At 43.5% G+C, this 26,802-nt stretch overlaps 1 protein-coding gene across 1 annotated transcript in view; it reads right to left on the reverse strand.

Annotated features, from left to right (window-relative positions):
• Nucleotides 1-5,743: 5,743 nt before the first annotated feature.
• LOC137384985 (potassium voltage-gated channel subfamily A member 5-like) overlaps nt 5,744-26,802 on the reverse strand; it is a 105,009-nt gene continuing 83,950 nt past the window's right edge. The window contains exon 2 of the mRNA XM_068059713.1: nt 5,744-5,796. The gene's annotated coding sequence lies outside the window, so the exon portion shown is untranslated. The remainder of the gene's footprint in view (nt 5,797-26,802) is intronic.

Here is a 26,802-nt window from a genome sequence, read left to right on the forward strand (position 1 = left end):
ACTCAGGCTGCGGATCTTAAATTCACGGTTCCTTTTTGTCCATGTTACCTGAAATTTGGGAAAAATAGAAAGCATGAGATACAAGAATGAATCTTCTTCTGCTCAATTACACTTAATAATTTGTATTTGATTCTCATTTCTTTCTTAAAGTATCTTGGAAAATAACTGTTATGAATCAATGCCTCTGATCACAGATCAAGAATTCAGGATGGAGGTCAATGTGCCTGATTAATACTGTGCACAATCCATAAAAATCAGCAACCGCAAAAGCCAGTGAGCCGCCAATCAGATGCACTGACCTCTGAATCTGAATGTCTAATCTGAATTCCCATCCTGCAAAGCTCTGTGTCAGGGGTGCTAATTTTCAACAATGAGAAAAATTAATAATTTACTTTAAATTTATCTTCTCCAATTAACAATTGTAAAAATATTGCCTGGCCTTGGTAATGCTTGTGCCCTGATTAATATATGAATGACAAGGAGCAAAACGTGATCCATATCATTCTATATCACTTGATTTTAGAAGACTCATTGCAATAGTTATCTCTTCTATTGTCTGGTATGTTCAATTTTAGAAATGCAGGCTTTTCAATGTTGTATGAAAAATGTAAGTGCCAAATGCTGTTAAATTATACATATCAGAGATATTGATGGCCAATATACAAGCCAGTTTCAGGTAACAAAAGGCCAGTGGGGAGACATGACTAAAATTTCATTTCTTACTGATTAGCCTCAATGCTCAAAATTAAATTTCTACCAAGGGTAGACTAATAATGGAGTACATGATTTGATCATTTAACCTATAAGAATATGTTACTTTGAATGCTTTTTTTATTCATTCATGGGACGTGAGCATCACTGGCAAAGCCAACATTTATTGTCCATCCCTAATTGCCCCCAAGGAGGTTGTGGTGAGCTGCCTTCTTGAACTGCTGCAGTCCATGTGGTGTAGGTACACCCACAGTGCTGTTAGGGAAAACAAGGTAGATTTCTCCAGTGAAAGTGTCAAATAAAAGGCCAATACAATTAGAAATAAGGTAATGATCGAATGGGGATCCAACTGAAAGCCGTAGTTAGACTGGTGGGAAATAACTGCACATTAATAAATCCTTTTACTTAGTTTTGAACTGCAGTATTATGTAGGAAAACATTACAGTGAATTTGCACATAGAAAGGTTCCAGAATCATCAGTTCAGATGAATGACCAGTTAGTAAGTTTAATTTTCCAAATGTATGTTTCCAGCAGACAGTCTCGGCGATTGAGAGCACATATTGGGAAATTGTAGGCACATCACCATTTTGTTCTGCATATTCAAAAAACTGGCCCAAATATGTGTTTGGTAGTTGTGGTGAGAGGGGAGTGTTGGCCAGGATACCAGGAGTATTTCATGTTCTATTTGGAATTGTGCCATCAGACCTTTCACAACCACCTGAACATTGACATAGAAGTCACAGTTTGATAATGCATGTCAAAGATGGCACCTCTGATAAAGTAGCACTCCCTCAGTACTGCACTGAAATGTCAACCTAGATTATGTGGTCAGTTCTTGGATTGTGACTTGAACCCATGATATTCTGACTCAGAGGAAACAGTGTCATTGACTCAGCAAATCAGATGATACAATTATATAGTGCAATTATAGTGTAGTTTAAAATCTAAAATAGCAATAGATTTTGATGAATATAATGTTGCTCTTGATCCAGTCACTGCCATTAAGGAAACATTGTAAAATATATCAGCTGTGAGTTTATGATAGAACAATTGAGATATTATTGGCTCATCAAGGTGAAAGATGTCAATACTGCAGAGTTGAACATATTCCTACTTCAAGTAACACTATTAGCATTAAATTGACAGTGGCCGTGTACAGAATAGGGATCCTTCTACTCTACCCAAATAATGGGATCTACATAATGATGCATGGCCTTAAGATATAACCACCTGCAGGAATAAAGCAACGACTTCCTGCAAAAGTAAATCCTTCAACTTAATATTTTATATTAATGTTGGCAACATTCAGACATTTTGGATAAGAAGCTCCTCTGTGTACCATTTGTAACTAATTGGTTAATGCTTTACAGTGAAGTCCTTTGATCAAAATTGTTAACTAATTGATTTGAAACGTTTACTTTAACCAACTGCTTGATTTTAAAATTCTCATCCTTGTTTTCAAATCTCTCCATGACCTCACACCTCCCTATTTCTGTAACCTCCTCCAGCCCTACAACACTCTATGGCCTGCAACGCTAGCCTCTTGCACATCACTGATTTCCTTCACTCCACCATTGGTGGCCGTGCCTCCCAGCTGCTTATGCCCTAAGCTCTGGAATTCCCTCCTTAACCACTCTACCTCTCTCTCCTCCTTAAGATGCTCAATAAAACCTAGCTCTATGAGCAAGCTTTTAGTCACTTGTGCTAATATATCATGTGGCTTGATGTCAAATTTTGTTCAATAATGCTCCTGTAAAGCACCTTGGCGTATTTTACTATAGTAAAGGTGCTATATAAATGCAAGTTGTTCTTGTTATAAATAATGATCTGTGAAATGGCATCATATTTGTGGAGTGGCATCTGGTGGGCATCCTTCAATCTATGAAAGATGATGGACACGCAGCAAACAATCCATTTTAGGTGGGGTGTCTTCTCCTGGTGAACCTTTGCTGATGGCTGTGAAGGCCAATCCTTGAGAGGCAAGTTCTGTCACAAATGCCACCCACCTTAGTATTAACATATGAACTGGAAACCTTTTAAAGTCGATGGAAACAGCTCCCGGTGGCTGCCCTACTGTACACATGACTACAGTTGTATCTAGTGGGGTTTTCTTTTTGAACAGATAAAAATTAAGATACCAGAGAGTGCTAAAGGCAAATCCAAGTTACTGTAATACAACAGGTAGAAATTACTGCTTTCCCATCTCCAAGCTAGATAATAACCACACACTCAATTCTTAAAAATGGTTTAAGCTTAATACAAACATTCAATAGCAGAATGGTAAGAAAATCGCCCAATGCAAATACGTAACAGTACACACTATCATCACTGGGGTTGATTGTATATCAATTGGATGTTTATTGTATTCAGGTTGTGGGAATTAACTGGGGACTCACCTGTGCTCATATATATAGGAGCAGGCTGAAAGTGTGTTTGTGGGTTGAAGGTGTGTGATATGCTATATGTGTCTCTGTAAATAAAAGCTGATGAATGTATAAAGACGAGGCTCCAGTGTTCTTCACAGACTAACTATCTGAATTGTAACAGCTGATATTTCCTGCAATCAATCATCAGGGTCATTCTCCAAGCCATTCAGTAAAGCTCACAGACCCCAGCATTTCTTGCCTACTATATTAAATACAATTAACACTACTGGGTAGATTTTATTAATTAGTGATCCTGGAGCAGAGCTCTGCTGCTGAAAATGTGTTTTGGGATTCTGGGCATGCAGATCAACAGACGTTGTCATTTAGAATTAATTACTAGTTGTGCAGTAACTAATGAAAATTTGCAATAAAAGAGTTCTTCTCTAACAAAATCAGGTAAAGAAATGGTGCTCTTAATTTTGTGCCACTATTATAAAAACTTGATACAATTAAAACAGTATTCAATTTCCTCAGACATGGATGTGTGCAAGTTTTGGTTATTGCCATTCTCTGGTGCTGCTCTCCTCATAATTGAAAGTGTGATGGGTTGGAATTTGCAATGCTATATTTCCAGTTAAACATACAAACATATGTACATACGAACATATGAATTAGGAGCAGGAGTAGACCGCTCGGCCCCTCGAGCCTGCTTCGCCATTCAATAAGTTCATGGCGGGATCTGACTATAACCTGGACTCCACATTTCCGCCTACCCCCAATAACCTTTCACCCCTTGCCTATCAAGAATCTATCTACTTCTGCCTTAAAAATATTCAAAGACTCTGCTTCCACCACCTTTTGAGGAAGAGAGTTCCAAAGACTCACAACCCTTTGAAAGAAAAAAGTTCTCCTCATCTCTGTCTTAAATGGGTGACCCCTTATTTTTAAACAGTTACCCCTAGTTGTAGATTCTCCCACAAGAGGAAACATCCTTTCCACATCCACCCTGTCAAGACCCCTCAGGATATTATATGTTTCAATCACGTCGCCTCTTACTCTTCCAAACTCCAGCGGATACAAGCCTAGCTTGACCAACCTTTCTTCATAAGACAACCAGCCCATTCCAGGCATTAGTCCAGTTAACTTTCTCTGAACTGCTTCCGACGCATTTACATCCTTCCTTAAATAAGGAGACCAATACCGTACACAGTACTCCAGATGTGGTCTCACCAATGCCCTGTATAGCTGAAGCATAACCTCCCTACTTTTGTATTCAATTCTCCTCGCAATAAACGATACCATTCTATTAGCTTTCCTAATTACTTGCTGTACCTGCAAACTAACTTTTGCGATTCATGCACGAGGACACCCAGATCGTTCATACCACAGAGCTCTGCAATCTCTCACCATTTAGGTAATATGCTTTTTTTTTCATTCCTCCTGCCAAAATGGACAACTTCACATGTTCCCTTATTATACTCCATTTGCTAGATCTTTGCCCACTCACTTAACCTATCGATATCCCTTTGTAGCCTCCTTATGTCCCCTTCACAACTTATTTTCCTACCTATCTTTGCGTCATCAGCAAATTTAGCAACCATACCTTCGGTCCCTTCATCCAAGTCATTTATATAAATTGTAAAAAGTGGAAGCCCCAGCACTGATCCCTGTGGCACACCACTTGTTACATCTTGCCAACCAGAAAATAACCCATTTATGTCTACTGTCTGTTTCCTATGAGTTATCCAATCTTCTATCTATTCCAATATGTTACCCCCTCCACCATGAGCTTTTATTTTCCATAATAACCTTTGATGTGGCACCTTATTAAATACCTTCTGGAAGTCAAAGTACAGTACATCCACTGGTTCCCCTTTATCCACAGCACATGTTACTTCTTCAAATAACTCCAATAAAGCAGTTAAGCATGATTTCTCCTTCACAAAACTATGTTGACTCTGCCTGATTACCTTGAATTTTTCTAAGTGCCCTGCTATAATGACTTTAATAATAGCTTCTAACATTTGCCCTATGTCAGATGTTAAACTAACTGGCCTGTAGTTTCCTGCTTTCTGCCTCCCTCCGTTTTTGAATAAAGGAGTTACATTGGCTATTTTCCAATCTAATGGAACCTTCCCTGAATCTAGGGAATTTTGGAAAATCAAAACCAACTCATCAACTATCTCGCTAGCCACTTCTTTTAAGACCCTAGGATGAAGTACAGCAGGACCCGAGGACTTGTCAGTCTACAGCTCCAACAATTTGCTCAGTAAAGATTGAAGTAGAGTTAAAGACAATAGCCCAGATCTTGCAGTCAGTGACATAAGAATGGCATTCGCCATTCACCGCAAAAGATCTGCCCACAAATGTTAGTGGGTCCTTGAGTGCAGACTCCCTCTTTTCTGAGATCAGTTTGAATTCTTTGTCTTCTATATGGGATCTGTGGAGTCCAACAGGCAGCAAGGAGGCTGGTTAACCAGTCAAACTGAACAATCCTCCCAGACAACAAATTCGGAAATAAAAAGCAAGAAACATCAATTACATTGCCAAGAAAAGAGACATGCTGTTGCAGCTTTTTGTCTTGCGCTCATTCCAGTACCGGTGCGGCGTCAGGTACGTAGGCCGTACATTCCAACAACTGGCAGATCATATCAAACAGCACGTCCTTTCAACTGTTCACAATAGGCAGAGTACTGACCATACTCAACCAGCCCATACCTGCAAAACTCAGAACACAACGTCGAATGTTAGATGTGACTGTATTTGCACAGCACTTACTGAACAATCCCACATGTGCTAAGAATTACAAGAACAGCCAATTTAAGGTTATCAGTCAGACTTGCAATGTGTCTCACGTACACTTGCTAGATGCTACATATAATCACACGCAGGGACCTTTCCTCTGCAGACAAAAGGAACATGCCCAGGCGTTGCGCCTTTTTTGAATTAAACAAAGCATGGGGGACAATTGTTCCCTGGTGCATTCTCCCTGGCAATGCCTCGACCAGAGTTGACTTGCCAACCAATCAGCACCCTTTTCTCATGTGGTATAAATTGTTGCTCCCTTTGAAATTTGGATATTCTTGCGTCTGTCCTGATGAGTGCAAGACAAAAAGCTTCGACAGCATGTCTCTTTTTTCAGCAATACTCAAGTTCTGTACTACCAAGCAACTATAAATTACATTCAAATCATTATTCAGCCAGTGAAAACTGAGACACACATAGGGGATTAAATAGTGTAACACAAAATTTAAAAAAAAATTATTTTTGAATTTGCAACATTTTAATTTTGTAAAGGAATGAATACAATATTGTAAAATTAATTTTTCAGGGCTACAGAGGTTGTACAATGGTAATTTTGACTTACTATGCTGCTAAAAACTCAATTACACCTGATTGAATCAGGCTTAAGTGTTTTATTGGTCTTTAGAATGAGAATAATAGGTAATTAGTTTAAGTTCATGTCTTAACAGTGATTTCTGCATTGATTCCATTGCCAAAGATTGTAATAGCACAACCTGTAGAGGAGCAAGGTAACTCTGACAACAACTTCTGGATTTCCACATTTAACTGCTCATGAATGCTGGAAGCCTCGCCATTATTACTACCACAAATTTTGGGCCAAGTTAGGTGTTTTCACATCAAGGTCAAAATCCTGGAACTAAAGCACTGTGGGTGTACCTACCCCACATGGACTGTAGCGGTTCAAGAAGGCAGCTCAACACCACCTTCTCAAGGGCAATTAGGCCTGGCCAGCGACGCCCACATCCCATGAATGAATTAAAAAAAGCCATTCTCTGCTAAAAAACGTCTGTATCAGAAACTTATCAGGGAGCAGTAGGAGGAGCTAATGTCATTATCACAAGAGAATCAGAGGAAAGCAAGCCTGAAAATATTTCCTTTAATCATTTGCCATAGGTTTTCCACTGGAAAGAAGCTTGATACCTGAATCGCATGTTGCGGGTCTTGAAAATTGTGCAAAATTGTCTTTCATCAATGGAGAGTATGAAAACACACAAGTTATCCTGTCCATGCAAGAATGGAAAATATTTGACCTAATCACTGGTAGAAGACTTTTATAGTGTCTTTTTACACAGCCGAGTGACAAGACTAAAGGATAGAATATATTTGTGTTGCCTTTCTGTAGAGTAACATTAGACATTCCCAAGCCAGGGATAGCAGATGTTGAATGTAAAGCATGGCTCTGTCCATACTGCCTGATAACATGGGAGTAAAGTTCCACACGATATCTCTGGCAGAACCCGCAGAGAAACAGTGGAGGTCCAGCTATCCTAGGATCCCCACCACGTCTGGGAGTTTGCGCATTGACTTGTAAGTGATGAAGCTACCATCCAGCGCTTACAAGACAACTGACAGGTAGGTAGTGGGAACTCTTGCTGTTTGTGTGACAGCAGATATGGTGAGTGAGCATCCAGAATGGTGCATGTGGGCCCTAATGAAGGGGTTCAGACTGGGAACTATTCTTTGTGTCAGCTTCTCTCTGTCCGTTTGTCTTCAATTCTCTGTCTATTTCTGCCTCCATGTGGTTCTGGGATAATTTTCTTGATTTCTGTATGTCCGTCTCCAAGGCTTTGTCCATCTGCTTGTCTTTTATGTGTCCCACTCTCAGGTGTTTACATACCTAACTATGAAAACACACAAGTTATCCTATCAATACAAGAATGGAAAAATTCTGACCTTATTACTGGAACAAGACTTTCACCAAAATGTCTCTTTACACAGCACGTGATTACTCAAGAGTGATCAAAAGTGTCTACTTACCACAAATACCCATCTGTTTTTGCTCATATGTCTTCCTTGCTTTCTAATTGATTATACTGAAAACATTAATCTGACTTTAATCTTTATAGATGCTTAGAAGCTGCAATGTATTTCCACAAGGTTCTGTTTTTTTTATTCATTCATGGGATGTGGGCATCGCTGACTCGGCCAGCATTTATTGCCCATCCCTAATTGCCCCTGAGAAGATGGTGGTGAGCTGCCTTCTTGAATCGCTGCAGTCCATGTGAGGCAGATATTTCAGAGTACTTGCATTTGCAGTTTTTTTTGTTTCTTTTCCTTTTCTTTCAATGTATGCTGCTTGTATGTTTTCTTCTTTTTCTGTCTCTGTGTGTTTTTTTTTTAAATTTTGAATTTATTTTTCCCTTTTCTCTCAAGGGACATATCAGGTCTTGGGAATAATTGGCATCTGTGAAGACACCAAATTGAGCAGCTGCACGCTCACATCGAGGCTGCAAGAAATCAGAACTGCACACTCACATGCCTCTGAAGGGCCAAAACAGCACACTCAACTATGAGTTCAATCAAGCACTGACGTAAATGCAGAAGATGCAAAAGCACGGCTGCTGAAAGAACTTACTTTTTTAAAAAAATGACTTCACTGGAAAAAATGCATCAATGAGAAATTTTTGAGCTTCAGTGAAGTGTTGTGAAGTGTACTGTGTGAGTTTTTGTTTGCATTTTAATGAACATGAAATGTGAGTCAATTAGCATGTGTCCCACCAGATGAACACATCGTGCACTGATTGAGGGGAGTGGTAGATTGGAAGTCTGAGAGTGTAGGAATGGAATATTTAGTGCCTGAGAGTTGGGGAGTGTTAGATTGGGTGCTTAAGAGTGGACAGTGGTAGACTGGGAGACTGAAAGTTGGGGAGTAGTAGATTGGGTGCCTGAGAGTGGCAGGAGAAGTAGATTGGAGGTCTGAGAGAGGAGGAGTGATAAATTGGGTGTTTGAGAGTGGTACAGTGATATACTATGTGTCTGAGAGTGGGGGAACAGTACATTTGGTGTCTGAGGGTGGCAAGAATAGTAGAATGGGTGTCTAAGAGAGGGTGAGTGGTAGATTGGGTGTCAAGTGGGGAAGTGTTAGATTGGGAGTTTGAGAGAGGGGGAACAGATAGATTGGGAGGCTGAGAAAGGGGGAGTGATAGATTGGGAGTCTGAGGCCGAAATTTTCATTACGGGATTGGGAACCAGATGCCAGAACATTTCTGGGCCCAACCCTGCACCAGATCAGCGTCAGTGACGCAAAACAATTTTCAACTTCAAAGCAGGTCATTAGCCCAGGGGCGGGTCCGGTGCCCACTTGGAGGCATCAGAAGTGTCCTGGAGTTGGGAACAGATTACTGAGGGCAATTTTAAAAGGAAAGTGACAGCCATGATTGGGCTTGCCATTGTCTCAGATATGCAGCAACAGGGAAATCAGAGGGCCTATATTACCCTGGACGTGCGTCCCCGGACAGCACCACATTTCTCTGATGCCTCAATGACCTCTTGCGGTCTGGGCACCAACTCTCTAAGCACCAGAATGCAAGCAAGCTGACCTCACGGAATGTCCATAGTTCTCCCTAACACTGTCAGAGTAAGTGAACATTTGTAACACCATCATATATGGGGCAACATTCAGAAGGGCACATCACTGAGGGAAGCATCCATGGAAACTGCACTGTCACATGATATCTCAGCACCTTCTCCCACCTTCTCCCAGTGCAGACAGACTCACTCAGTTCAGACACAGAGTAGGATAGAAAGGGGAGCACTGGGTGAACCTCACATCACGTGTGAGCAGGGGGAGGACGGTGAGGCAGAGTTAGATGTGGACAGATCCACTTGGAGGATGAGGACAGACACAGCAATGCTTCACTGGGCAAAGATGTTGGGCTTCGGGTGTCACAGACAAAGAGGGCCTTCCTCAAGAACCAGAGGCAGAAAGGTTCCTGTTTGTCGGAGTTACTGGAGGCTTTGAGGAGCCATGGGCAGGCAATGGACGAGACCGTGCAGCACTTGTGCTCTGTCATGACGCAGGGATTCGATCAGAGGAGCTCCTCCATTCAGAAATTGGGCAGCCTCTTGGACAGCCATATGTATCACCACTCTGAGTGAGTGCAGGAGCAGTGCACAGATATGCACATAAAGAGTGAAACTCTCTGCAGTAGCGACCACTCAGTTTCGCTGAGGTGCTCGGAGTGGATGCCAGTTATGTCCCAGTCAATGGCCGCATCCAGCATCCAAGAGTACAAGGACAGGACTGGGGCAGTGGAAGCAGCAGATAAAGGGGCCACCCCTCAGGAGGCATCAGTGTCACCTTTTGGCCCTTCCCCTCCTTCAACTCAGGAACCACCCCTCAGGGGGCTCTGTGATAGAGGCAGTCCTGCAATGATGCAGGCGTGGCAGCCTGTGGATCAGCTCCCAAGGGCACCTCCAAGATGAGGACGGAAGCCACGGGCATCTCAGATGGAGGCAGAGAGTAGGGAGCAGGCTCATCCTCTGCCACAGGGGAAGCACCCTGTAGAAGTGTTCAGGAAAGGAAGGCGCCACTCCATTGAATTCACTTATTGTGTCACCTGGGTAATATTATCTACATTTGTCTGTTATTTTGTTTGCACCACAATACTTTATTTCACCACCCTGACAGGTGTGTTGTTGATGTCTCATCTCAGAAGGGAGACATCATATTGTGGGCCGGGTGGCGTGGACATGGGGCCCTGGAAATGTTATGTGCTCTTGTGATGTTGGACAATGTTGGTGGAGTAATCCTCATTCTGCATGCTCATGGCTCGGTCTGCAGATGAACCCTGAAACGACCCGGTTGCATAAAAATTCAGGCTGACAGTGACCTTGACAGCTTGCAGCATGACATGACTGTCACGGGAGAGTGAGGCCTCAGGTCAATGTGGATCAGAGCACAAAGGTCCGGGACCATCTACCTGGATAGGCATAGCTTCCTACGGCTCTGTCATTTGCAAGTAGCTGACTCTTGGGCAGTAGACCCGATGTCTTAGGTAGCGCCTTCCTCCCCCTGCAGCACCTCACCCCCCACCCCCCCATAACTGTGGCCTCCTGCTGTCCATGAGGTTTCATCTGTTGCAGCTCATCCTGGCTGCTCTGTCCAATGTTCCCATCTGAACTCCCTCAGCTGGGGCTTGTGCATTCGCCAGACCTTCTTCTGCCAATCCCAGTTGCCCAAATGATGGCAGTGGGCTCACCTCCCTCTCCAGATTCCTACCACTCACCACTGAGAAAAGCAAGTCTTATAGCTACAGTGATGGCTAATCTGTGGCACCTCTGGAGCTTTATATCATGTTAATCAGCCCCTCCCATAGCCTTCACAGCCCTCCGCATTATTCCCATCTTTTAAACTCTGCCGAGGTCCATACATGGCGTTTTCCCCATGCTCTTCCATTGAAAATCACAAACTGCTGCTGACAAGCCTGTTAATGAGCTCCACAATGAGCTCAACAGGCAATTAATTGGAGGCTGCAGCCTTGCTGTTCCCTCTCTCCCAACTTTCCTTTAAAAGTAACTTTGCATTACAGAGGTGGCAGAATCTGGTGTCGACCTCCAAGAATGCAATCTTCAATCGCACACACACCTACTTCCGGTCCTAATGGGGTTTGAAAATCCAGCCCTGAGAATGTGCGAGTAATAGATTGGGTGTCAAGTTGGGGAGTGGTGGATTGGGAGTCAGAGAGAGTGGGGGAGTGTTGGATTGGGAGTCAGAGAGGATAAACTACATACTAACTTTCTGAAGAATAACACTGAGGTCACTGATTTTAAGCAGTAATTATATTTCACAGTGATGGTAATGTTTATAAAACAGCTGAGCTTCAGCCTTAAGGCTTGTGACATATTCAGAACTGTTTCATTTAATCACTATCCACCACTGGCTATATTTCATGTTGTATTTTTAAAAAATCCCTTTCACATAAAATTACATTGAACAGTTTTGCAGACTCCTGTTCTTCTCAAGGACAGATGCTGCTGCTATACACGATCCACTCCAGTTGCTAAGGTTACCAAACACACAGCAATGTTGCCGCATGAAGTGTCAGCTCCTTATACTGCAGACATTTTAACAAATATCTCCTGTGTGCTGAGGTCTCCAGTTAATGAGATGTTTAGAATTTAAGCTAAGCAATCAGCCCCAGACACTTCTGAAGTGTCTCATGTTAAACGTTTTATCCCCCTTTTTCAGATGCTGATTGACATGCTGTGTGCTTTCTGTTTACAATGAATGGTTTTGGATGCTTTAATCAGGTAAATGAACAATGTCAATAACTATCAAATCCTATCAAATTACAAACTCATACTGTGTACCTAGTAATCCCTAGCTGTGATTTACCATCTCTTGAGTTGGCTCCATGACAGCGTAACAGTCTCAAATTAGAAATGTTTATCTGATAATAATGTTTCATTCATTCTGGTATTTTAAGCTAACTTCATCATAATTGAAAATGAGTTTGCTTTCTGTAATATTCACTATCCAGAACTGGTGCCTGCACTTGGTGCCTTCCAAAAGCAGTGTGTGATTAAATCTAATTGTAAAGTAAATTCCAAGCAATTTGCAACCTTTAGCTTTTTAAAGGCGTCATCATTTTGTGGTACTGAGATTGTAAAAATTCAACATCTCTGACCAATTCTCAAATATGAGGAACAATGCAACTGAGGTTACCTCATGCTTTATTTGGCAGCTATAGGCTGAATCTAACCCCAGGTTTCCAGTGTAAACTCAAGAGCCGCAAAATTCGCTCTGTTAACGCTCTGAGGTCAGCACTATAGGAACCCAAAGTTCCGAAAGTGGCAGCTGATTCATTTCCGGCCACTTCCAGTGCACCCCACACGGCACACCATGCTTGTGAGGGCATTAGCAGAGGCAGGCCATTTGTGTGCTGGAAGCATTCAGAGTGAACAAATTGTGTCGTCACTCAGTGTCAAATGCTGATTTGGCAACCGACTTGCAATTTTGAATCTCATAGTCCTGTTAATGCCCTCTCTTAAATACTCTCAACTGAAGATGTGTTCAGCTACATGAGGGAACCCCGACAGCATGATTTAAAGGGATCAGCATTGGTCTTTCAGGTAAGGTGCTTTTGACTTTCTTTTGTTGCTGCAGAATTAGTGCAAGTACTGTGTCTGTGTTGTTGGAGCAGTGCTGAAAATCTTTTGGATTCAGAATGGGGTGTGCTGGACTTCAGGAGATCATCAGAATTTGAAGCCTGTCAGCAGAAAGACTGCCTTCAATTTTGGGGGCTATAGTTGCAGTCCCTCTCGGGCTGCAGCATGACATGACCTAGAGCATTGACAGCAAAGAGGGAAAGCTGTGCACAGCAGGAGGAAGAAGAGAGCTCTCAAGAGAAGACTGTATCCACCAAGGGTATTCAGGGAGCATTTCTGTTACCTTTGCTTCAGCCAGGAGCAGCTTCTAAAGCAGGTACAATTCACCAAGGACAAGGTAACTAACCTGTGCCACCTCCTCTAACAGGAACTGCAGCCATAGATCAGGGAAAAGACAACACGGCTAGTGGCCATGAAGGTCACTGTGGCCCTCAATTTCTAAGCCAGCAGATCTTTCCTGGCTGATGACAATGACATTGCCAGTATTTTCCAGTTTGCTGTGCATCACTGTTTCAAGGAGGTAATAGAGGCCCTGTACATCAGGAGAGGGGACTTCATAGTCTTCTCTCTAACCAGAGAGAAGCAGGAGGAATGGGCACATGGATTTGTCAGGGTAGCAGGATTTCCAATGGCGCAGGGTGCCACTGACTGCATGTCCTGGCTTTGAGGGAGCCACACGGCAATGGGGAGATGTACCGGAACTGCACGGCTACCACTTCAAGAACGTGCAGTTGGTGAATGTGCAGAGCATCATATCAGTGAAATGTTTGCTATCCTGGCAGCAGCCACAATGCTTTCATCCTATGCCAGTCACCCATTCCTGGCATATTCCAGCCACCATGACGAACCAGAGGCAGGCTCACTGGTACACTGGGACCAAGGGCTACCCACTCTGCATGTGGCTCATGGCTTCCCTCTGTCACCTTAACACACATGACCAGTGCTCCTCTGAGAGCCATGCAGCCAACTGGAGCGTCGTGAGCAAACCACCAGTGTTCTAAAACAATGGTTCTGCTACCTGGATCACTCAGAGGTGTCCCACAATACTTTCCAGCGCATGTCTCCAAATTCATGGTGGTTTACTGCATGCTACACAACCTGCCACCAAGCTTTTGGCGAAGAACTCGGGAGAGGACAAGGTAAAGGAGGAGGCTGAGGAGTAAGACGAGGAGAATGAGGAAGGGAGGAGACATCTGGACACTATCACTCTGGACCGGCTGTCCACGAGTGGCCAGTTCCAGTTCCCCTAAAATAACTCCTACGTCATCACTGCTCCACAATTCCCCACCAATCCATCCCTCTGTTACAGACCATCAAAATCCTGAAATAAAAGACAGCACAAACAAACCATTCTGTAACAACTTCATCTAACAACACCTCCAACAATACATACAACATTCAACTATTCAGACTTGTGTATTCCCTTAGCACCTGCCTTATGGGTGCCTTCACCTTGCCTAGCACTCCTACACAGTGCTACCCCAGTGGCTGCAGCATGCTTCATGGAAGGCTACTGGCTTCCAATGCGGGAGACTGCAGGTGCCCTTAAAGGACGCCCTCAAGCAGTTCTGGGTCTGGAGGGTGCGGCTTCAGACTGCTCCACCTCAGCATGGGCGGCAGCAGTCTGGGCTGGCTGGCCGCCAGGCAACAGCAGAGGCATTGGTGGAGTGGCAGAACTGGAAGTATGAATGGTGTGCACCTGAGAGTGGACAGCAGGCTCGTGCATCAGAGTCATTACCACTCCCTTGGGGCATCGCCTCAGCAATCCTAGTAATCTGCCGGAGCACAGATTGCTGGAGTGCTGAGACAGCCTGCATGGTCCTTTGAGTAGCGGTATCCACAGCCATGCTGGCAGCAGTCTGAGCCTACATGGCAACAAGTATGGATCTCACGACCTCAGCACTGGAGACGTTGGGTGCCTTCAGTCTGTGCTACAATGGAAGCTGAGACATCATTCACCACACACTGCAGCACAGCTGAGTCTGCAAGTGCTGTCATGACCACCACTTCCATGCTGGAAAGGTTTGCTTTCAAACTCTATGCAAAGCCCTGTGCCATATTGGACCTGGACTCCTCCATGTTCCTTGACAATGACAACAGGCACTGTGGTAATTTTGCCAATGCACCAAACATTCTCCTGTCCCAAAGTCCTCATTCAGAGTCCTCTGCAGCAGTACACATCTAGGACCTAGCTCCATTGAGCTGGCACACATTTTATCTTTTCCCCCTGGCCTGGCTGCAGCCCACTCATGCCTGGTGACCCACCCCTATACCACCCTCTAAAATACATGCAGTGCAAGTGTCTGAACTGCTGGCTGTGAATGGCAGATCTAGTGAATGCTTTCTCATCAGATGTGTGCTCTTGCTCACACCCTTCCTTGTCAGGCTTCACTGGCTGGCCTAGTGGCAGCTATTGGGTATCTGAAAGCAAAAATGCAGAAGGGGAGGGTTGGGTGGAAAGCAAGAGGTCCAAGGTCACACCAGCTGCAGCTTGCGCTTCCTGCCAGACTGTGGGATGAGTGTGAAGTGGGATTTGAGAAGGCAGGAACATACTGTCATCTGGATGTTCTCAGCAATGCCCATTGCAATGGCTTTAGTCACTGCCGACCCAATAATTCACAGCAACATCTCCTCCAAGGGCTCAAGAGATGCAGGTGTGCTTGTCCCCCACTGGTTCTCTGCTGCTGCCTCCTGTTATATGCAATCTTGTCTTACAAGAGAAGTGAAGAATGTCAATGAGCACATTGCAAGGTATTTGGGTAATATGCCTGTCATAGCTGAATAGCTAGAAGTATGTGGAAGCTGTGAGATTTGGGTGCGAGGCATACAGCATTGCTAAGTGTGTGAGGGTGAGGTACAGCATCTGAATGCTAGGCATGGGCCCTGATTGATGAGTGATGGGGGTGTGGCGCATTGTGCTGCGTGTGAGTTTGGTGGTGTGGTGGGGAGCAGATTGCATTTGAAAATGCATTCACTGAGCTTGATCACCTATGTGAAGTCACTGAGCAGCACTGCAGCCAGTTCCTCAGGGCCACACTCCTTGAATTGACCTCCATGGCTATCTGCACCCATTCCTTTCGCCGTGTCTGCCTGCAGGGCCTCCTGGCCCACTGCAGAAACATGACTTCTCCCTCCTTCTTTCCACCTCCTCGACTAAGGCTTCCAGTTCCGCATCAGGGAATCTGGGAGCCTCTCTCTGGCCTGCTGCTCCATTGGTTCTCTTCTCTTATTCCTTCTCTGAAACACTTTTTGGGGACCATTCCAGCAGCTGAAGCAGCCTGAGTGCACTTGCCCTTAAGAAATTCAGGCTGTCTTTTAGAAGTGCAGGCAAGCTGTGCACCGTGCTAGCCCCCTGTTGAGTGTGTAGCCATTCAGCAGCGTGTTTAGCGCTGGGCTGCACGCCACAATCACAATCAGTACTGCCTGCATTACCTCGAGCGGGTACGGGGAATCATGCATCACAATTCCTGCGCCCGCTGATGGGCCTTATTGAATTTTTAGCCCCTGGAATTTTACACTCTCATGCTATTACCACCTTATAGTAAACCTTTGGAGATAATCATCGCTCGATATGTAGCTGCATTCCTTCACTCACAACATTTCCAATTATACTGCTACTTCCATTCCATTTTGTCAATAAGACCCACCTCCTTTGCCCTCCCATTGGTGGCCATGCCTTCAGCCATATAGTCCATCAGCTCTGGAGTTCCCCCTCTAATATTTTTGCTCCTCTCTCCTCCTTTCAGACCCTTCTTAAAACCTACCTCTTCATGCAAGTTTTAAGTCACCCATCCTAATATCTCCTTCTTTGACTCTGTCAATTTTTGTCTGGTTAGTCACCTGTGAAGCACCTTGGAAAGTGTCACTACGTGAAGGGCACAATATATATGTAAGCTGTTGTTTCTGTGGTTGTTTCCTGGTGCAGCTACACTTTTCGTCACCATGCCCAACCCACTCCAGCCATTTTGTCCACCATGTTTTAAAAAGCAAAACACTGAATTTAACTTTAATTACACTGTGTGGGAGCCGAAGTGAGTGACAGGCTTGCATGTCCGGGCCAGTGTGAGTTGCAAGCCTCATCCTTGCCAGAACCCAGCAGCAACGACATGCAGGCTGATGGGTGGGAGCAGCATTCCTAGTAGTTGGGGGCTGGAGCCAGGCACTGGAGGGAATAATGCCTGGTACTAAAGTAAAGCAGCAGCGAGGAGAGAAGATCAACAGACATTCAGGATTGGGGGAGAGAAACCACAGCATGGGAGGCCCAAGGATTCCTTGTGGGGCCCGGAGCGCACTCCTCCTCCTTCCCCACAAGGAAACCAAATAAATATTTTAAAAATGTATCTTGCTGGGCTTCATTTGCCTTGATCCATCCAACACCAGGTTTCGCTGGTGATATCGACATTCAATGAGAATCACAGGGCCTGGGGTTAAATTTGTATCTGGGTCTGATTGATGCCACCGGACCTCGACTTTTGAATAACTATTAGATCCTGGCCCGTCTGCAGCGAGAGCCTCTTAAGCCTCCTAAAACGCAAGAATTAAAATATCGGCTGTCAGAAGCACAGATGATATTTGCCTGGCTTCAAGAAAAAAAGACTTGAAAATGTTTGAGGATAACGTGAACCAATACCTCAGTGACAATTGCAAAAGTTGAGACTTAAGCCCAGTGTGCCAAAAACTGTTTTGTCATATTTTCATTCTATTTAAAATTCTTATCCATGTGCCTAAATTGGTCCTTGGCCTCAGCCCACCCGTACTCTGTGACCTCCCCTGGCCATGAAACCCTCCAGGACCTCTACAGTCCTCCTGATTTCAATCGCTCCACCATTGGAAGTTGTAGCTCAGCTGCCTAGGCCCTAAGCCCGGGAATACTCTCCTAAACTTCTGACTCGCTACCGCTCTCTACTCTTTGAAGTTGCTTTGGGTCGCCTGTTCTACTATTCAGTATGTGGCTCAATGTCAAATTTTATCTGATAACTCTCCTGTGAAATACCTTGGGACAATTTACTATACTTAAGGTGCTATATAAAAGTAGGTTCTTGTTGTCATGTCAACACTTCCCAAAAATTCAACATCCTCTTAGATGGAGATTGGTTGGCACTTGCAGATAAATACTCTCGCAGGCTCAACCTGGGGAGCGAACGTGTAAACATTAAGCAGCTCAGCACCAGCTCACTGCTACTCAGTTAATGAATGTTGTACTCCTTCCTGAACAAAATTAGGTGTTGTATGATTAATTCAAACAATGAGAATAATTACATGGATTGTGAGGCCAACAAACATTGAATATCTACGTGAGGCCTCCAAACATCAAGCGCCATATTGCACTGCAGCAGATCAAAAAGGCGGCTTGCCACCACCTTCTTAAGGGCAGTTGGGCATGGGCAACAAATGCTGGCCTTAGCAACGACACTCACATCCCATGAAAGGATATTAAAAAAAACAAGTTCTTTTGAAAAAAATCTAGATGTTACAACTGCCACTTTTCAAAGGTATTTAAGAGGCTTCTTGCCACCAGCTGATCAGCAGAAGACCAATTTGGATTGTGCTGCCAATCGGCTCCACAGTTCACACTGCATCATTATAACGAACAGCATTAGATAAGCTGCTACCTCTGTAACAAACTCTTTCCTCATTACCCAGCCTGAAGAGAGACTACCAGGTTTCAAACTGCTTCACCATCTCTGGTGTAGACTCAACTGTTTTCGATGGCAAGGTGTGCCGTAAATGAGCAAACCTGAAGACTCAGGAACAGCTTGTGCAACTACAGTGCCAATGAGGACACTACACATCTAATGAATGGGTGCTCACTTCATGTTGGTCGACCAGGAGGACTTTCCAAGCTGCACAATGCTGAACCAGATGCTCCTGAATAGCTGATGTTTGTATGATTTCTACCTAAGCCCCTTGACATCTTTGACTTGCAGTTTCTATTTTGATTCTTGCTTCCCTCAATCATTGTCGTACCACTTATGCATTCAAAAATGAATTGTTTGTTTCTGCCTCGAAGCAACTTTTATGCCTCACAATCGGTTAGCCTTTTGAGTTGATTGCTTGTTTTGATTATTTCAATTTCCAGTATTTAGCTAATATTATTGGCACTGTAGCCTTTAATGAGGTCAGATTAACAGGTGAAAAGAGGGTGGGAGTAAAGGTCTGCAAAGGAAACGCGACCGGGCCCGAATGCCAGGCCTGGAAGTGCGACCCGACCCGAACCCAACACATGTCATCGGGTCCCGTCGGGGTCAGGTCGGGCAGCAGGCCTTTACATCAGTGGGTAAATGTCTGCTACCCGACAGGACCCGACAACATGTGTCGGGTTCGGGTCGGGAATTTCCCATATAAGGCTATCCAACAGGGCATTGCAGTGCTTTAGGTGGCAGAATTTGTGATGAGATTCTCCCTGATCTCTTGCCACTTACTTCGCTGGAACATCAGCATTAACCTTGGAGAAATAGTATAAAAGGGCATTTGAGCCAAATGTGTCATTTCTCTGGGGGTCCCACTGGAGAACCATTGCGGAAATTCCAGGTGTGAATCTCCAGATAAGCTGTGACTTTAGGTAAATGATCAAGTCTACAGTTCACTATTTCCACTGGCTGTAGGCCATTGATACTAGCTATCATATTGTAGGAGTCTCTTGGTTATGAAAGGTAAAAGTTGTGCTGAAATAATAACCTATGCCAGGCAGCAAAATTACTTAAGGATTGTCTCATGCACTCCTTGACGGATTAATCAGTTCATCTATCGGGTACCTGATCTATAAAGACTAGGAGGTTTGATTTCCTGAGATAGCTGACCTCACTCATATCAGTGGAGAGCCCCAACTCCAGCATATCTGAGATAAACTCTGCCTCTCTCTCCACAGATGCTGCCACACCTGCTGAGTATTTCCAGCATTTCTTGTTTTTATTTCAGATTTCCAGCATCTGCAGTATTTTGCTTTTATTCCAGCATATCTGAGTTAGGAAGGGAAAGGTCAGCCCAAGTTCTTAGTCACCTTCCTATAATTCCTGCCAGAAATGTTGAGGGAAGAGTTGGATTAAGTTTGGCTTTAATCACACCATTTAGCCAAATCAAACTCACTTCCGAGGATCACAGAGGAGACTGGTCACTTGGTGAGGTTGCAAAATGCACCTTTGGAACGATCCCAAAATCAAGAGTAAACGGAGTTCTTTGAAATGTCTACGGGACACTCAGTTCCCAGGGGCTAAAGAGGAAAAGAGCACAGCCATGCTCCATCCCCACTGTGTTGCTTTTGGATTTTCAATGCTTTCCTGAATCAGGTGATTTGGGTGAGTGCCTTCAAAAGGCATAGGTCAGTATTGCTAGGGAAATAAAATGGTTGGGGAAATTATTGGCCTTGCCGCTTCAAACCGCTCCACATAAATCCATGGGACACTCAAATGCATGTGTGCCCCCCAAAAATCTTAGTGATACTAGTATCAGTCTTTCAGTCACTCGATGGTCTAAAAGTTTTGGGGGAAGCCCAATAGTAACGCAAAGAGGACAACAGCAGCAGATAGGGCTTTTTTTTTTATCTTGCCCAGCAGGATCTTTGGGCCATGGGATTTTGACTGCTTGCATTAAAAAACAGACAAAAAGGCCGAAGCTGGTGGCCAGGACTGCAGCTGCCTTTCTGTTTCTGCCTCTGGTTCCCAGTGCAAGGCCCTGCCAGATGTCAGGTTGCTATGCAGACATGCCTAGACCATGCAGGAGGAAGGTTCAGGAAAATCGCCCTTCACACCGTCAACAGAGTGGCAAATCAGCAAGAAAGAAACATCTAATGTTATACATTCACTATGGCAAAATAGACAGCGAAAAATCAAGGTGTGGAGAAAAGAAATTGATTGAGATAGTGTGAGACAGGAACATAAAGTTAAGTAGATAGAGAGAACAATAGATAAAAACTGATACACAGAGACAAAAATGTGGGGACAAAGAAAATGAGAAAACAGAGAAAGAAACAGAAGAAAAAGAGAGATAAATATTGAAAGAAAGACAGATAAGTAGATAGAGTAATAGGTAGAGAAATAGAAATATTTAGATAGATAGAGATCAAGGGATTTATAGATAGATAATATAGAGAGAAGAATAGCTTATGGAGACATAGGTTAATGTAGAAGAGATAAAGGTTGAGAGATAAATAGATAAAGATGAATGGATAGATAAACATATTGCTAGATAACAGGTACATGGAGAGAGATGGTTGTAGTATTATGGGTGACACACAGCAAATGATAAGGCTCATTTACTTTCAGTGTTCAGATGATATTGTAAACCACAGCAGTAAAACTCAGGTATAAAGATGCTATATTAAACAAGAGATTAAGTTACAGCTTTTATGCATTCTATATATACATATGTGTGTGTGTGTGTGAGTGTGTAAGTGTCACAAGATGCTAGTGACAGTGCACTGTGCTCTGTGCACACTGACTGCAGACTGTGAGAGGCTAATGTATCATCATTGCAGGCTGCAATCACATGATTCACAGGTGGCAGTAATCCTATTCTGCAGTGTTACAGCAGAATTAGAGAAGCTGCTGTACATTATTAGATAGAAATTAATGTTCAGTTGACACAATAACAAGAATGCGTACTTTAGCTGTTCGGGGATGAAGGAATCTATGTCTCAGGTAATCTCGTGTAAAGAAGCAATTGTATTACAGTCTTATTACAATTCACATTTTTATTATAGTGAATGAGAGATCTGAGCCAATTGGAATGCTCTGCATCCTGTGGTTCGAAATAGCTGTCATCTTACAGGCTGCAAAAACTAATCTTGATGGCATTTTATGTTAATATGCCTTTAGCAAACAAAAAAATTGCTCCTCCTGATTTTCTCCCCATCTCTACTGAATATGCTGACTCATCCTGGGGTATGATTATGACAGGCCTACCTTGGCCATGTGTATGTTTAAGTAGTAAGCATAACAGGAGGTGTGATTGTGGGAACACCACAGGAAAACTTGATCACCTAGTGATCACATACGCATTGTCCAGCAGGCGTTAGCAGAGAGTGGACAGCAGTGAGAATCCTGGCTGATTTCCCCTTTCCTACCATAGGAGAACAAAACCAGATTGTAACACTCCTACTGCTGAGATCAGCCAACTCATTGCAAAGCAGGAATTACAACAGGAAGCCTCTGGTCTGTATGGTGACTATTACACTGGGCAGTGCTTTTGACCACTAAGCCACTGGTGAAGCCAACAAACAAAAACATTCATATGGCACCATGTGAGAGGAACATCTGCCATCCAGTGATGTTATTTTATGAACAATAGTGCATGAATCTAATGACACATAAGTTTTATACCTGGCACAAAGGAAATATGCTACATGAAAATTTCTTACGGTGTGGGAAAAGTTTTGGCATGGCAGTAGGATCCAAAGCATTCCAGCTGGAAGTCAATGGGAAGGAAAATTGTACATGTATAACAGTCAGTCAATCCACTACTGTCCATTCTGTGTCCTCAGGGAAGTTGAATTTTACCCAAATGATCTCAATATTTCACTGATGTAAATTAGATGATTGTAATGAGAAGCTTTTACGTTGTCTGATGCATCATAAATGAGATGCATGGAGTTCTGGTTGATTGAAGATCTCAAATAGGTTTATTAAACAGCTAACTAATATATACAGTAGAGTGCTATTACAGAGCTTGCCTCTTGCTGTTACAATTACAGAGTGGCACTGGCATGTAGTCACATGACTACATCCTGGTATTTGGCTCATGACCATACTAAGATCTTGAAGGGACATCACTCTTAAAGGCAATCACGCAATAGTGATTTTGGTATTTTATATTTAATACTGTTTTTCTTAATGTTATACCATTATTTCAAAATACTGAATGCATATTTAATAAATGATTTTAACATTCATTATTTAATTAGTTATCTTAATTTGGGATGACACATTGACATTCACTATTTCACAGACAGGTTCACATTAACATGACTTTAGTGCTGCAAATTGTATACTTGGGGAATTCACCTTCTGTTCACTATCCATGGGCAATGGGGTGTGCATGCTTGTGTGCGTTACTCAATGCACACTTGGTGCACGAGTTCCCTCTGAAATCTGTAGCCTTTTAGGCACAACGATGCTCCAAGCTTTGGAAGAAGGTAGCATGCCTGACTGTGTGAGCTGTATAAGCTGATGGAAGGAACTGAGACAATTCTATTTACAGTGGTGATACTGTGCTCTGCAGGTTAGTATAACAAGGGCATACATCTGTGCTTTTATCTGACTTAGCAGAACATGCATTTTTAAAGACGTCACAAAGTGTGCTGATTTTAGTGCTGTTGGACACCACAGGGCAGTATCACATCACATAGCAAAAACATGTAGCAGCACATTCGAACACGACAGGACAGCAGAATGCTTATACCAGTTTGACACCATGTAGTTTGCCTGGAGCCAGCTTTTCAACTGCATGCTGAAGTGTTTCTGTATCAAAGATGAAATTCCAACCAATTTACATTTTTAAGCAAATGTTTGTTTCCAAGGTCACTACGAATTGGGATAAATTCACTGACTTGTACTTCCAGTGATGAGTCATACTCAGAGGGAGTTCAGGTCAGAGAACTGGCACAGCAGTGCTGAGAGTGCTGGGTCGGTGAATTGTCCTATTGTATGCTCTTGTATATTTCTCCATACCACCTCATAAAAGGTGTTATTCCTGATTTGCAGGAAATTGTTGCAGATGGTATGGAACAGAAAAGATGTGTGTTTTGAAAGCTGAAAAAGGTCACTTTACTCAAAAGATTACACTGAAACCCAAAACTGAGAGCTTTTGTGGTAATGTGTGTCACCATTTACATGGTGTACTTCCATTTCAAACAACACTTCATTTGGAACATAGCTGAATTGATAGTTGAGATGCAAACAAGGCTCCAAACTACTCTGCTTCACAATCTGCCTGCTGAAAAAAACTATTTTAGTCTCAAGAATTTACTTTACCATATAAATCAGATTTCCCTGCATAATTCTCAAAATTATTTGACAATGATGAAAATAAAATTAATGAACATGTGCAAATAGCACAAATCCAGGCTATGCCCTCCACATTTGAAATATAATTTTGTGGTTAATGCAGAATGCAGCTTAATTAGCCCAGAAAAGTTTGCATTCCTCCATTCAATCTTAAAGCTAGAGCAAATGGAAAATAGTACTATTATTACACAGATTTACTGAATTTAGACAATGAAATAATATTTCTGTATGTTTTATATGAATGCACAGTGGTGGATTAATTACACATTGCACTGTTAAAAATGGTTGTGGACAACAAGGCAGGTATCAAAAGGAACAGACTCCACAAACATTCCCATCCTCAACCATGGTAGGGCCAAGCATGTTAGTGCGAGAGATGAGGCTGAAGTATTTACAAGTATCGTTGGCCAAAAGAATTGAGTCGATCGTCCTGTTCGGCCTCCTCCCGCAGTTCCCATCGTCATAGATACCAACCAGGTTCACTCCTTGTAACATTGAGAAGAAGTTTAGTGCGTTGGATGTAGCAAAGGCTATTAGTCCTGACAATATTGCAGCTGTTGAGTCATAGAGTCGAACAGCTTAGAAACAGGTCCTTCAGCCCACAGCGTCCATGCCGACCATAATGCCTATCTATACTAATCCCACCTGCCTGCATTAATTCCAGATCCCTCTATGCCTTGCTCATTCAAGTACCTGTCCAGAGGCCTCTTAAATGTTGCTACTGTTCCTGCCTCCACCACTTCCTCAGGCAGCGCATTCCAGATACCCACTATCCTTTGTGTGAAATATTTACCCCTTTGATCCCCTTTAAACCTCCTCCCTCTCACCTTAAATCTATGCCCTCTAGTTTTAGTCACCCCTACCATGGGAAACAGACTCTGGCTATCTACCCTATCTATGCCTCTCATAATTTTATATACCTCTATCATGTCCCCTCTCAGCCTCCTTCGCTCTAGGGAAAACAGACCCAGCCTATCCAATCTCTCTTCATAACTCAAGTTCTCCAAACCAGGCAACATCCTTGTGAATCTTTTCTGCACCCTCTCTAGCTTAATCACATCTTTCCTGTAGTGTGGTGACCAGAACTGCACACAGTACTCCAAATGCGGCCTAACCAACGTTATGTACAACTGTAACATGACGTCGCCACTCTTGTACTCAATGCCTCGGCCAATGAAGGCAAACATGCCATACGCCTTCACCATCCTGTCTACCTGTGTTGCCACTTTCAGGGAACTATGTATTTGCACCCCAAGATCTCTCTGCTCAAGAACACTCCCCAGGGCCCTGCCATTCACTGTATATGTCCTGCCCTGGTTTAACTTCCCAAAATGTATCACTTTGTACTTGTCTGCGTTAAATTCCAGTTGCCAATCCCTTGCCCACTTTCCCAGTTGATCTATATCCTGTTGTAACCTTCGACTACCTTCTTCAGTGTCCACTATACCACCAATTTTGGTGTCATCTGCAAACTTACTAATCATGCCCCCTACATTCACATCCAAGTCATTAATATAATATGACAAACAACAGAGGTCCCAGCACCGATCCCTGAGGCACACCACTGGTCGCTGGCCTCCAATCTGAAAAACAACCCTCCACTACCACCCTCTGCCTCCCATCACCAAGCCAATTTTGTATCCAATTGGCTAGCTCACCCTGGATCCCATGTGTTCGAACCTTCCGGACCAGCCTACCATGCGGGACCTTGTCAAAGGCCTTGCTAAAGTCATGTAGACAACGTCCATCGCCCTGCCCTCGTCTATCCTCTTGGTCACCTCCTCAAAAAACTCAATCAAATGCGTGAGACATGATTTCCCACGCACAAAGCCATGCTGACTATCCCTAATCAGACCATGCCTTTCCAAATGCATATAAATCCTGTCTCTCAGAATCCCTTCCAATAACTTTCCCACCACTGATGTAAGGCTCACTGGCCTGTAGTTCCCTGGCTTATCCCTGCTGCCCTTCTTAAATAAAGGCACAACATTAGCTAGCCTCCAGTCTTCCAGTACCTCACCCGTGGCTAACGATGATACAAAAATCTCTGCCAGGGACCCAGAAATCTCCTCCCTTGCTTCCCATAGCATCCTAGGATACACCTGGTCAGGCCCTGGGGATTTATCCACCTTAATGCACTTCAAAACGTCCAACACCTCCTCCTTGATAATGTTGATATGCTCCAGGATATCGGTGATCCCTCCCTTGAACTCACTGGCTCCCATGACCTTCTCCACAGTAAATACAGATGAGGTATTCATTTAAGACCTCGACCACTTCCCGTGGCTCCACACATAGGTTACCACACTGATCCTTGAGGGGACCTACTCTCTCCCTAGCTACCCTTTTACTCTTAATATACTTATAGAATCTTTTAGGATTCTCCTTTATCTTGTCTGCCAGGGAAATTTCATGGCCCCTTTTCATCCTCCTAATTTCCTTCTTAAGTGTACTCCTACATCCCCTATACTCCTCGAGGGACTTGCTTGATCCCAGCTGCCTATACCTGACATATGCCTCCTTCTTTGTCCTGACTAGACCCTCAATATCCCTCGTCAACCAACATTCCCTAAACTTGCCAGCCTTGCCCTTCAATCTAACAGGAACATTCCGGCCCTGAACTCTTCCTATCTCACTTTTAAAAGCCTCCCATTTACCTGTAAACAGCCTCTCCCATTCAACTTTTGAGAGTTCCTGTCTGATGCCATCGAAATTAGCCTTCCCCCAATTTAGGACTTCAACTTGAGGACCAGTCCTATCCTTTTCCATAACTATCTTGAAGCTAATAGAGTTATGGTCACTGGTCCCA

This window comes from Heterodontus francisci, chromosome 27 (genome assembly GCF_036365525.1).
Source record: "Heterodontus francisci isolate sHetFra1 chromosome 27, sHetFra1.hap1, whole genome shotgun sequence".
Lineage (NCBI taxonomy): Eukaryota > Metazoa > Chordata > Chondrichthyes > Heterodontiformes > Heterodontidae > Heterodontus > Heterodontus francisci.